The following is a 12,500-nucleotide window of genomic DNA, read 5'->3' as shown; positions in this document are numbered from 1 at the left end:
AGGCCAGAAATGTCTGCTCAGTTGTAGGTTTAGGGTTTAGCTTACATGTGACTCACACGAGTAATTGTGTTGATGCCTTAATTGGAGTTAGTGATGTTGCTAAAATGCTAGTAAACTTCAAAGGTCACCTAAAGGCCATTGTCTATCAAGAGAGCATATCATCGCTACACACCTCACTGTTCTCCTCTGTCTGTCATTTGTTCTCTGTTTTATAGAAGACAATGGCCCTGATCTTATGCATTAACAGTATCTATCTGTATTTGCATGGTGATGGGGGTGGGTGGGGAGGGGGGCAGCGTTGTTAGCCTGCCATTCACCCCTCAGCAATCTTCCAATCATCCATCCATTATGCATTTGATGAAGGGCTATCATGCTGAACCATTTCTGAAGCACTCAGGAAAAAACTCTCCAAGGGAGAAGTGGAGTAAAGTAGTTGCTGAGTGTAAGTGCTAATCTTGCTGTAGAAGGGCAGCTGATGTTGTTACCCATACCTGGCCACAATGATACAGCTATCTGTGACAAACCACTGAAGCCCATGTCAGAAACAAGGTAATTCTGTGCCACATCATAGTTTCCCCCTCTATTGTGTCATGCATCACCCATGAAAAGGAGACTTAATGGATACTGAAGAGTCAAGCCAATACTTTATATCTTATTTCTGTCAGAGAGATCTCAATTATCAAGGCTGCGTCCTGTCTCTAATTATATTCTACTTAAGTTGTGCAACAAAGTAGGCAGTGCAATTATTATTATTATTATATTATTATTGTTAACAATAATATTATTATTATATTGTCTATTTTATTCTATATTTTCCTGCTAGGACTGCATTCATTCACTATTGTAATGTTCAAACAGGCTACTCTAGTGTTCGTATGAATGGCGTGAAAGACAACCACTTCTTTTCGCTGAATATGAAGAGATATCTTGCCGAGCAATGGCAACTTTTTCTGTGTCAGTAGCTCACTCAGCCTGTGTGTATTTTATTGATTTAACCTCTGCACGCTAGAACGTCCGAAATGCACAATTCATGTACTTTCATTTTTAATATCAATAAAAACATTTTATCAAACATACAATGCCTAAAATATGTACTTGCTTTGTTCAGTGTATATGCCTACCGTTTCGGTGTGTGTTGAGCTCAAAGGCCCTTTTTTGAAATCTTTTTATATCAATTAAACCTTGTGTAGCCTGTAAATTATTTATTACATCTTAAGGCCTTGCAAAGAATCTCCAGCTGCTTTTAGCAGCCTCTCTCTTCCTCTCACCCACCCTCCCCCATTTCCCTCTCTTTTCTTTCTCTCTCTCTATCTATGCCTGTCCACGTCTGTATTTGTCTCCTGCGCTGTGATAGGGCAAGTGGAAATCAGCACTCACAGAGTAGCAAGCAGGCTGGTAACAACTCCTCAGTCCTTCCTCTGCTGCAGGCCACACTAAAACTGACCTGTTCTCACTGTCTCTGACACACCCATCCGTACATCCATCCCTCCATCCCTCCATCCCTCCATCCTCCAGCGGCTTGCTAACTACAGTGGCTAAGTTTAGTAACTGACATGTCTCAAATTATCACATGCTTATTCTGAAAATGGCACGACCTTTTATTGTTGACATGCATGCACATACCCACCATTGGGATGTCTGTTACCGGGCAGATTTACAGTCTAGTATCTTTGTTCCCAAAATGGAACCATTTTGGGCACTGGGGTTATCTTGGTGCAGCAGAGTTTACTGTAGATCTCAGTCCTGTTTTAGGTTTGCATTAAAGGGTTTAGTGCAACTTTAGTGCAAGTTCTGTCTTACAGTGATGAGATGCACATGTGCTGCTTCTGGGAAAGTGGAGTAGCTGGTCGGCTATCATTGGAAAGGAGCTTATGTGTTTTATGGTCATAAATTGCTCAATTAAATCACCTTTGCCTGTCTCATGAAACCTCATTGACCTACTAAGGAGTCCATCCCCTTGCAAAAAGAGAGAAAAACACTCAGCTGGAAGTACCGGCTGTCAAAAATAGTTCATTTCTGTAGAATGGCTAGAGACTGCAATGGTTCATACACAGTAATGCACATACTAAACTTGCATGCATGCAGCACATGTACAATAATCCATTTCATTTATTGATTAATGCATTATTAGTCCAGTGGGAAGTATCATTCCCAATAAAAGATTTTTTTCTCACTGACATTTTGAACCTACTGGCAGGTGTGTGTGTTCTCTAGGCAGCCACTCTGGGACTGAGCCTGTTACCCGTAGGTGTTCATACGTAGTATGACACTTTTGAGCTTGATAATGAGATCAGGGACTCACTGGCCCTCAGGGCTCATCACGTCACCGCTGTGCCTGATGGGGCCGCGTCTGGCACAACATAAGTCAACCAAAACAAGCCAAACCTGGCCAAAGTGCGCTGAGACATATACTTGTTTTCCCATTGTTGAGTTTGATGGTTATGTTGGTTAGATCTTGTCAAGATCACAAAGCTGATACCGCAGTGGTGTGTCATAGTTTATGAAAGAAGAGCTGTCAATGTAGTTAGAAGGATGGAAATTACAACATATATTGATTGCCTGGAGTACAGTGCATTAATGACTTAGTCATGCAAAAATCTTAACAGAACTGAACCCTGTGAAAGGCTGAAAAGTATTGTGCAAGGTATGTATGTAATTTGGGAAGGTGCATTTTTAACTTGTCAAATTTAAATTTACATCTGCCTCTAAATCTGGAGCCTAGGAATAAAATCACTGTAACATTATCCTAAATAAGTAAACAACAGAAAGAGCGCAGAAATGCCACCTCAACCTAAACTGGTAGAGCCAAATAAACCACAAACCCAAACCCACGCATCCATCCCCTTCAGAGAGTCCTCCTGAACTGTGGAGCAGAGTGTAGATGTGGGTGGCACAACTCTCCCAGGCCTGACATTGGAAACTGCCAAAGAGCACACTAGAGTTAGTTGTGGTTGGCCGGATGCACGGGATGCATGTAAGGCCAGGCCAACTATTGAGGCACAGGGTTTGGCAAGCCCAGACCATCACAGCCCAGCGTGGCCACACAGGCCAATTAAGACAGGCCTTCTCCTCTCCTTTCTTCTCCTCTCCTCCTCTGTCTCTCTCTCTCTCTCTCTCTTTATCTCTCACTTTCTCTCTTGTACTCCCCCTCTCTTTCTCCCAATCCTCACAAAGCATGCTCACACATTCCTCTTTTCCCACTTTGCCTCTCTAATTGCTGCGGACTGAAAAGAAGGATGGAGAGAGGGGAATGAGATTGAGAGAAAGAGACAGAGAGAGGGAGAATCAGAGGGAAAGGGGGTCATACCACAGACCCTCTATGGCCAGGACAAACTGTACTGGCCCCCTGGAATAGTCAAAACTCCTGTGTGTGATGTGTATGGGCTTGAGCATCCAGGTCTCTCTCTCTCTCTCTCTCTCTCTCTCTCTCTCTCTCTCTCTCTCTCTCTCACTCAGTAATTACACTGAAACATAATCATTTGGCTAATTTCCCCCAAAGAGCTTAATTTCATAACATAAAATATAATTTAATCTACATCCTTGCATGGGCTCTGAGGTGGTTACAGCAGAGCCAGCGTATAAAGAGGGGATTGTGTTTCGTCAGCGCCCCACAAAACTATCTAATTGTTGATTCCTAATCAGCCAGGAGCTGCGAGGATGTTTTCCTGATTATGTAACCGTAGGTTCTGACATATTAACAATGAAGTGGACGTTTTAATGGATTTTGTACAAAGTAAAACTGTGTGAGGAGAAGGTCTTCTTCATCAAATCAGTGTTTATTTATGTTGTTTATGTGACTTAAATTGTCATAATCATAATTCTTGGATTCTATTTACACAGCTTAAAGTGTGTAAAATACAACATCTGAATTCAAGTGTATTATCATGAAACATTAACAAAGCATTTGGGCACACAAAAGCAACTGCACAGTGTCAGTGTTTGCCTTTGGTCTATGTCTGATCGTCTCCTAAAAAGCTTGAGAAGGATCCATACAGCCCACTCACACACTAAATATGGAGCGCTTTGGCTACTACATTTGTAACGTTTTGCAATTTTGAGGCTTTTGGTGTCTTTGTCAACACACCATTGAAAGGTCAGAGATGGCAGGAACAGCAGAGCAATGTGGATGTGACAAGATGTGTGGGGTAGACTGTATTCTGGAGGGCCAGAACAAGGGAAATGAGGTGGTTTAGCCATACACAATCATAACAAAGGGGGAAGTGGTTTCCAGTGTGGTCACTTGCATGACAATTTCCTCTTACTGGAAAACAAGGGGGTCACAGCTTTACACTGAAATATACTGTGTGTGTGGTGCAGAGATTGCCTGGGCTATACTTATTCACAGGGGTCAAATGTTACACTATGTGGCCACTTTAAGATTTAAAACGATCCACACTTTCTTCCAAAAAAATAAATAAATTCAAACATCAGCCCACCCTGCGTCTTCCAACAGAGGTGACCTTTATCACTTTTGGCATTTGTGAAATATTCATGGATTTGTAAAAAGTACAATTTAATTGAAGGTGTTGCAGGAAGAGTGAAGTGGGTGGCAGTAAATGTTTAAAAGCAGAACGCTGCACTTAATTAAACAAGGAGGTCAGCATCTTGTAACGTTTAAGGTTTCTAAGTTTTTAACTTTAACATTATCCAGGTGTGTCCTTACTTCACTTTATCAGGGCATTCATCATTGTTGCACGTCAGTGTCACTATGTGGAGGTCACTGGGGTACTACCTGGGACTACACGACACACACACACACACACACACACACACACACACACACCACATGTAGACATACACATACACACACACACACACACAGGCACCGCCTTCCTGCCATGATCCATTTGGCACATCAGAGGCAAGACAGTGAAGGGTGCAAAACTGTGGCAGAAAAACAAATGTGCTGCATACAAAAACTTTATTGTCAATGAATAAGTAAAAAGAATTTAAATTTTAAAACAGGCAGACAATCAGTGATGCTGGCACTTGTTGTGGTGGTAAAGCAGGCTGCACAATAACCAGGGACACTCCCCTCTATGTTTGAACAACATATAATTACAGATCAGGATAGGAGAGCCCATTCTGAGGGGAAAATAGCAATCTCTCTTAATTACAAGGCAGGCCATGATCCATACCTATCCGTCACTTCAAATAACTCTGTTGGATTACTCTCTGTTGGAGTGGCAATATTATTTTGGTTCAGGTAGAGATAAACAACACAAGCAGCGCTGAAAGGGCCATCAGCTAAACAGAAATCTACAGACTGACAACAGTAAATTCAGCTGGCAAAATTCTATTCATGGCAAGATTTTTAGTTTTTTTTTAAAGATACTGAATCTCAAACTAAAAAAAATTGTAATCTTTCATTGTTTAAAAAGAAAACAAAATAGCCACGTGGGAGCAACCACCTCCGCTAACTTCTGTTCTGCATGTTTTTTCCATTTTCATAAACCATACACAAATCTCTTTGGATGTTATTATGTGCTTTTGAATGACACGTGTAGAGTTGGACTTTTGTGCAACAGTTGAGTTGAGTTGAGTGCCAGTGTGTGTGCCCAGCTGTCATGCTCTCTCTCTCCCTTTCCCACACACACACACACACACACACACACACACAGTCTCTAGTCTCCAGTGTCAGTATACACTCATGGTAGAGGTTCCTCTCTCTCTGGCCAGATGAGCATTCTAGTTATCTTCCCCACATAAACAAGATAAGCTCCATTTCTGTGGCCCTCGCCAAGGCCCAGGGGTGACAGAGTTCTTTCCTTCTATTGCTCTTTTTCTCTTCCTCTTCTTGACCTTTTTAGTCCTTGTTTTTCTGCAACTTCTGCTTTCTATATTGCAAAGATTTCTTTGGGATTCAGAAAGTGGTATGGTGAGCAAATTCTCCTGCTTCAAAATGATCATTTGGAAATGAATTTGCACAATTCCCTGGTCATTTTACAGTGAAAAATGTTCATAATTACATTTCAGTTGATCATGAAAATAATTAGTTTTACTAAGAATGACAGACATTTCAGATATTGTCCTAGTCCATGCTCCAACACATGCAGACACACACACACACACACACACACACACACACACACACACACACACACACACTCTAACAGAAACACTACAGAGGAGTGCAAATATTTGTGAGGAAATTGCTCGAGAAGGACATTGCAACTCTGCCATTTGGCTGCCCCAAACCATTGTCCGTTGAGACTTGCCATGGAATCTGGCAGCAGTTGTTTTTGTCTGCTGTGCCATCCTTCAGCCCAAGACTGTCAATTTCATTCTCATGCTTCAGTAATGTGGATGGGAATGTGTCCAGAAATGCCACAACTGAAAGACTATGTATATACCTTTTTTTGGTTTGTGTGTGTGTGTGTGTGTGTGTGTTTGTGTGTGTGTGTGTGTGTTTGTACACTTCAGTATAATGGCAGTGCCACCAGTCTGGCACACAAGTGATGTGAAAACCCACACGTATACTCACACGTACACAAACAAACAGTCATGTATCCACAGAGCACACATGCATACATTAACACACATTTACTCACACTCAAATATGAACACATGCACACACAAACACACACACATTTGTGTTCACGGAGCCCTGCTAATGATGGGTGGCAGTATGATGTTTGTGTGCGTTCCAAAAGAATTGGCATTACTACTTGAGCCAAATCAGCAGCCAACAGCAGCAGGCTATTAACAAAACTGTTTCTTTGTTAGCTTTTTTTCCAGTTTTTTTCTTGAGAGGCGCCAAGCAATTAATGGTCTGCCTATGGGAGACCAGTAAACTGTGCCACAGTGGAGAACATATGCACAGTGATACAAGGCATGATGGAAAAGAATAGATGATATTATGACTGGCCAGCATTCATCATTCGGATCTTTATTGTGGTACAGATCAAAGAAAAGACCATGCTCTGAGGCCAGCTGACATCCAAAAGGGCTAGACGCTCTTTTGACCATCCTAGCCAGTGTTACCAAGTTCAAAGCCTCCAAGCACGTACAAGGATGACAAAATGTGTGTGTGTGAGATGGGAGGTAGGATTACCATGCTGAATGAATCCCCTTCAAAAGAGGAAACTTGGAGAAGACCATGTTACTTCTTTCTCAGCCAGGTCTTTCTATTTTTTATAAAATAAATGAATGGTGTAACAAAAAGATTTTCATTAAGGTCAAACATAATAAGTACAGTAAAAATGAGAGGGATGGAAAACCTGGTTCATCTGTAACATTGAGGTGGTAAAACAGCACACAGCATTCAAATCTAAACAACTTCTGCTGAATGGTTTTTTTCTGCTGTTGTACTACTTTAAACCGATAGAAACAAACACCAGGAAGGAAAGAAAATGAAAGAACATTTTATTACAAACATTTGCATAAAGCTCTATAGATCTGATAAACCACTTTGTCCATTCTATTCATAGCCATAGTGTTATTCTCAACCTTAAGTCCCATGGCAGTGATATGTATTAGCTTCTTGTAAATGTGTTTTGTGCAGATTTGTACTAACTGTGCAGTTGTATTGCACCTAAGTTAGAATTTGGATATAAGTCTATTAAACAAGGAAGCCATACTATGGTCCCAGAAATCAAATTTTATTCTTCTTAATTGTACTGGTAAATCCCAAATTTAATAAAAAAAAACAGGTAAATACAATAGTGTGTGTGTAGTTTATTCCTTTAGATTTTGGTTTCTCGTGTGTGTGTTCAATGTGGCTCACGCTTCTGTAGGCAGCCTGCCCTCCCTGGATCTGCCCACATTGCACAAGTGAGTGCTGAGGGTTAACGGCACGCGGCCAGCAACATCAATGGACACCAGTCCATGGTCCAATATTTACACAGGCTCCATCCATTGGTAGAAAAAACTTCCGTCAGCTGTCATGTGGAGAAAAGCAAAGAGATAGCTTCAGATAAATGGGGCAAATGTACGGAGGATGGGCCTAATTAATGTTCAGACAGAAAATGCCAAAATAGAGGATATTGCCACATTGTTACTGAGCCATACAAGTGACAGGAAGTGGATTTACAGCCCTTTGGTGGTGCACTCGCTCATGTAGTTATTCAATAAGTTTTGCTGCTTTGACACAGACAATGCCACTTCAGAGTGATCTGTGTGGAGTGCACGTGTGTTTTATTTGTGGAAACTTGTGTTTAGGCAAACATATGAGAATTAAAGCAATTACCAAATCAAGCAGTATACTCTATCCTGTGAAAATGTCCGAAATGTCAACCTTTCATCAACGTTCTTGTTTTTAACTTGGTAACACTTTATTTCCAGATAATTCAACAGGCTTTTTAATTAGAAGAATAATCTGCAACTGTAAAATCATCTATCTTTAACATAGGTTTTGACTAAAGATATAAGACCTGATATTCATTCATAGTCATTCCTGAGAGCAACAATCAACTACTGGCCCACTCAGCATTGGATGTGGGAGAGCCAGGGCTTTAGCGGTCACAGTCAGCGGCCTATATTATGTATTACAAGGGAGTAATAATGCTGGAAACATAAAGCTACAAAAAAAACTGAAATTGCCAGTGTTTTATTGTCAGTTAACATAGAACGTCATCAGTAATTCTTGTTACTCACTGAATGCAGATACCCTCTGAGGTTTTCAATGACCCCTAGAGATGAGGTAACAGCAGTGGTTTCAGACATTTAAATCTCATTAAATGTAGATGTTTTTGGGGCAGGAATATTAGCTGGCAATTCACATTTGACTCCCTGGACATGTTTGGCTAATTAACATCTGCAGTGTGTGCATGTTCCTAAATACATGCCTGCGCATGTGTGTTCACAACCATCAAAGTTATTTTCTGGTATTTGTATGTTTGTGAGAAGTGACTGCGACAGGTAACTAGGAATTATCCAGTGGCTTGGTCCCCAGACAGACTGTGTGCGTACGCAGCGTGCCAGGCTAGTAATTGTGGGCTCGGAGGGAGAGAGGCTATACCATGTTAGCCTTATTATTATCATTAAAGCGAGAGTTAGCTCGCTGTCTGAGGCCAGGTCGAACAGGAGGATGTTCCTCCAGACAAACTGATGCTTACAAGCCTTCTATTTGTCCCATGTGTGCTCAGTGAATCAACTGCTGCCAAGTAGGCCATCACAGCAAATAACAATTTGTCTTTATTTGACTACCATGCTGAAACTAATTTTAAAATAAAAGATTGTGCTGGTAGTGACATCTCTCTCTCTTGCAGCTGTGTGCAGTGTGTTAATTAATGTCAGGTATCAGCACAGTAGGGTGGGCCACCTGCAGCCCCTGAGTCTGACAAACAATGAGGCACACACACCCAGAGCTGGGAGCCACCTGTGAATCAACTCTGGACTCTTTTAACACCTGTAACTGCACTGACAGCTGCTCAGCTGTACTATGACTGTACTGAGAGACAGGGAGAGGGAGGGTTGGGTACAAGTAATTCCCTAAAACGTACATTTCTTTATAATCTGTTTTCTTACTTAACCTTTATTTAACCAGGTACAGTTGAAGTTGAATAGCCAAGAGAGACCTGGCCAAGATTGCAGGATGAAAAGTTGCAGACAAAACAATATAAAATCAGACAACTGACAACACAAACAATACTTAAACAGATTATAATTCTAAAATAAGACTAATAGTAGGCTAAAAAAAGTCGCAATTAAGCATGAAATAATTTACCATAGAGTTTACAATAGTCTTGTATTCTGTCAAAGATATCAAATTCTCCTATTTAAATTTAAATTTAAATAAATTTTGCATATTATTTCAGGATTCTAGAGCAGAGCAAGTTTTTTAAATTTTATTTGTATATTTTATTTCCTGATAAAATGAAAGAAAAGGGGGGCAAATGAATATCCTCAAAATATGTCAAAAATCATCATTTCAGAACTGAAACTGGGAACATCCTGTTGTATTTCTTTGCTTCAGTTCTTTTAATTCCAATAATTGCTTTAAGAACAAATACTATTTTCTTCAAAAACAAAGATATCATTCTTACTATTATGTATCTTTCACAAGTCAGGAGGGAGACAGAGTTCTCGCCACGGACTGGCAAACCAAACAAAAAAGCCAGCAAAACAGCCCCGGACAACAGACAAAGTTTTATCAATAAAGATGTTCTTTCTATGAAAATAATCACAGCGGCCAAACAAAACATGGCGCAGGATCCAGAGTTGTTGTCGGAGGTTTGCCAGCAGACACTCTTGAAGAAAACTGTGCAGCAGAGGGGACAGGAATGACGCCACAGGGCCTGTTTCCCCTAAATGTCCCCCTCCACCTGTCCCAGTCCACATTCCAGCAGTATGACCTGCTCCTCTGTGGCCCCCAGCGGGAGAGTCCACGGTGTCCAGAGGTCCCTGCTGTCCAGCAGTCCCTGCTGTCCAGCAATCTGATAATATGGGAGGATGTGTCTGCCAGCTCAGCTCATGTGTCACCAGAGTGGGGTTTTGTTGTGTGGGGGAAGGGTGATGGGGACAACAGCAGAAAAACAGGAGATTAAATTGCACCATAACACATTTTTTTATCATTTACTATGTTGACTCTGCGTGTGAAAATGAGCCTAGCAAGACCCAAAGACCCACAAAAACAACACTTCTGAGGAAAATAACACCAAGGGTTCACTTTGTTTTTGTAATATTGCTTGTTCCCTTGTATTCCATTTTACAAGCACTTCCCTTGAGAAATATGAAGAAAAAGGTGACACTTCCATTTGAACAAAGCATCTTCATTATAATAGCAAAGAAATAACAACTTTTTCCTATATTGGAAAAGTATGATGAAATATGACCTGAGGAATGGAAAGAAATGACAAAGAACTTATGTCTACAAACTTTGACATTGGTCTTTCAGACAGGAAGTAGTGGCTGCATGTGTGTGTGTGTGTGTGTGTGTGTGTGTGTGTGTGTATGCGCGTGCGTGCTGAGCAAACAGGTGCCAACCATAACAGAGAAAACGAGAAAAACACGGAGGGGTTAGCTCACAGCCGGGCTTCCCGCTAACACGCTGTCACAAACAAGAAATGGGACAGTGCGTAACTTTGAGCAAGCCTGTGTGATTTTCTGACTATGTGTGATGTTATGTGTGTGTTTGAAGGATAGGCAGCCTGAGAGGATGCACATGTGGGTGCGTGTGTGTGTGTCTTTTTGTCAGCGTCTGCAGCTGTACATGTGCAATGAGCAAAAACACTATGGGGAAATGAATGAGGTATGTGTAATGGCTTGCTGCTCTGCTATGTTCATTAGGCTACAGTGCATGTGAGTGTGTGCCGGAGTGTGTTTGCTTTGCTTAAACACAGATTCCTGGGAAACAGTAGGAGGTATGGAAAGTATTCCCTGAGCAGCTTTTGAGGTTTGGTTGTCAACATTATCAGTATAACATCACTGACAGTAACACATGAGGCAGATGCTGACACTGTAGTGGATTACCCTACATTTGTCTGGCTCGATGGACCAATAGATCTTATTTCTCATTTCTCTGCCACCTCTGTGGAGAGTGACGTAAATTGTGAGTCTTGCATGTTTTGGGGGGGAAATGTGTTATTCAGAAGAGGAGTGTCCTCTCAAAATGTCCTTGTAGCGTGATAGAACACCATATAAATATCACTGTATTTTCCTCAATATTCAGGCAATATGTGATATATTAGTTGCTGTCTGTGTCTGCCTGAGTAACTAGAGAAGGTCCCTTACAGCTGTTTGGATCCAGAAAGCTTTGCATAAATTTCCATACAATATACTGAGACACACTTCTTGAATACCGACATCATTAAATATATGGTCCTTGTTACAGAAGCCATTATGTTGTCGTTGCTGAAGTTGTTTTCCCTGTGAGGCTGTACATTTCCCAATGTACCCTTGGATGTCCTTAAACGGCTGGGCCGAGCTGACTGACCCCCAGCACAGTTTACTGGGAGTTTCACTTCTGCAGCGGTTCCCAAAAAGCTTTCTGACACAGACAGCAATACATCTGTCCGCCCTATAGCTGACATTTTCAACAACCTCTCATCTGACAGTGATTCACAGCACATGCATTAGAGATGTACACTCACCTAAAGGATTATTAGGAACACCATACTAATACTGTGTTTGACCCCCTTTCGCCTTCAGAACTGCCTTAATTCTACGTGGCATTGATTCAACAAGGTGCTGAAAGCATTCTTTAGAAATGTTGGCCCATATTGATAGGATAGCATCTTGCAGTTGATGAAGATTTGTGGGATGCACATCCAGGGCACGAAGCTCCCGTTCCACCACATCCCAAAGATGCTCTATTGGGTTGAGATCTGGTGACTGTGGGGGCCGTTTTAGTACAGTGAACTCATTGTCATGTTCAAGAAACCAATTTGAAATGATTCGAGCTTTGTGACATGGTGCATTATCCTGCTGGAAGTAGCCATCAGAGGATGGGTACATGGTGGCCATAAAGGGATGGACATGGTCAGAAACAATGCTCAGGTAGGCTGTGGCATTTAAACGATGCCCAATTGGCACTAAGGGGCCTAAAGTGTGCCAAGAAA

The 12,500-nt window shown here is 41.4% G+C and overlaps 1 long non-coding RNA gene across 1 annotated transcript in view; it reads right to left on the bottom strand.

Annotated features, from left to right (window-relative positions):
- Positions 1-7,344: 7,344 nt before the first annotated feature.
- Positions 7,345-12,500, bottom strand: part of LOC123961374 — an 11,296-nt gene continuing 6,140 nt past the window's right edge. The window contains exon 3 of the long non-coding RNA XR_006822723.1: positions 7,345-7,880. This is a non-coding gene — a long non-coding RNA (uncharacterized LOC123961374). The remainder of the gene's footprint in view (positions 7,881-12,500) is intronic.

The sequence above is a fragment of the Micropterus dolomieu genome, linkage group LG22 (genome assembly GCF_021292245.1).
Source record: "Micropterus dolomieu isolate WLL.071019.BEF.003 ecotype Adirondacks linkage group LG22, ASM2129224v1, whole genome shotgun sequence".
Classification (NCBI taxonomy): Eukaryota; Metazoa; Chordata; class Actinopteri; order Centrarchiformes; family Centrarchidae; genus Micropterus; species Micropterus dolomieu.
Note: the sequence above shows the minus strand (reverse complement) of the source record. Positions and strands in the feature narration are given on the sequence as shown.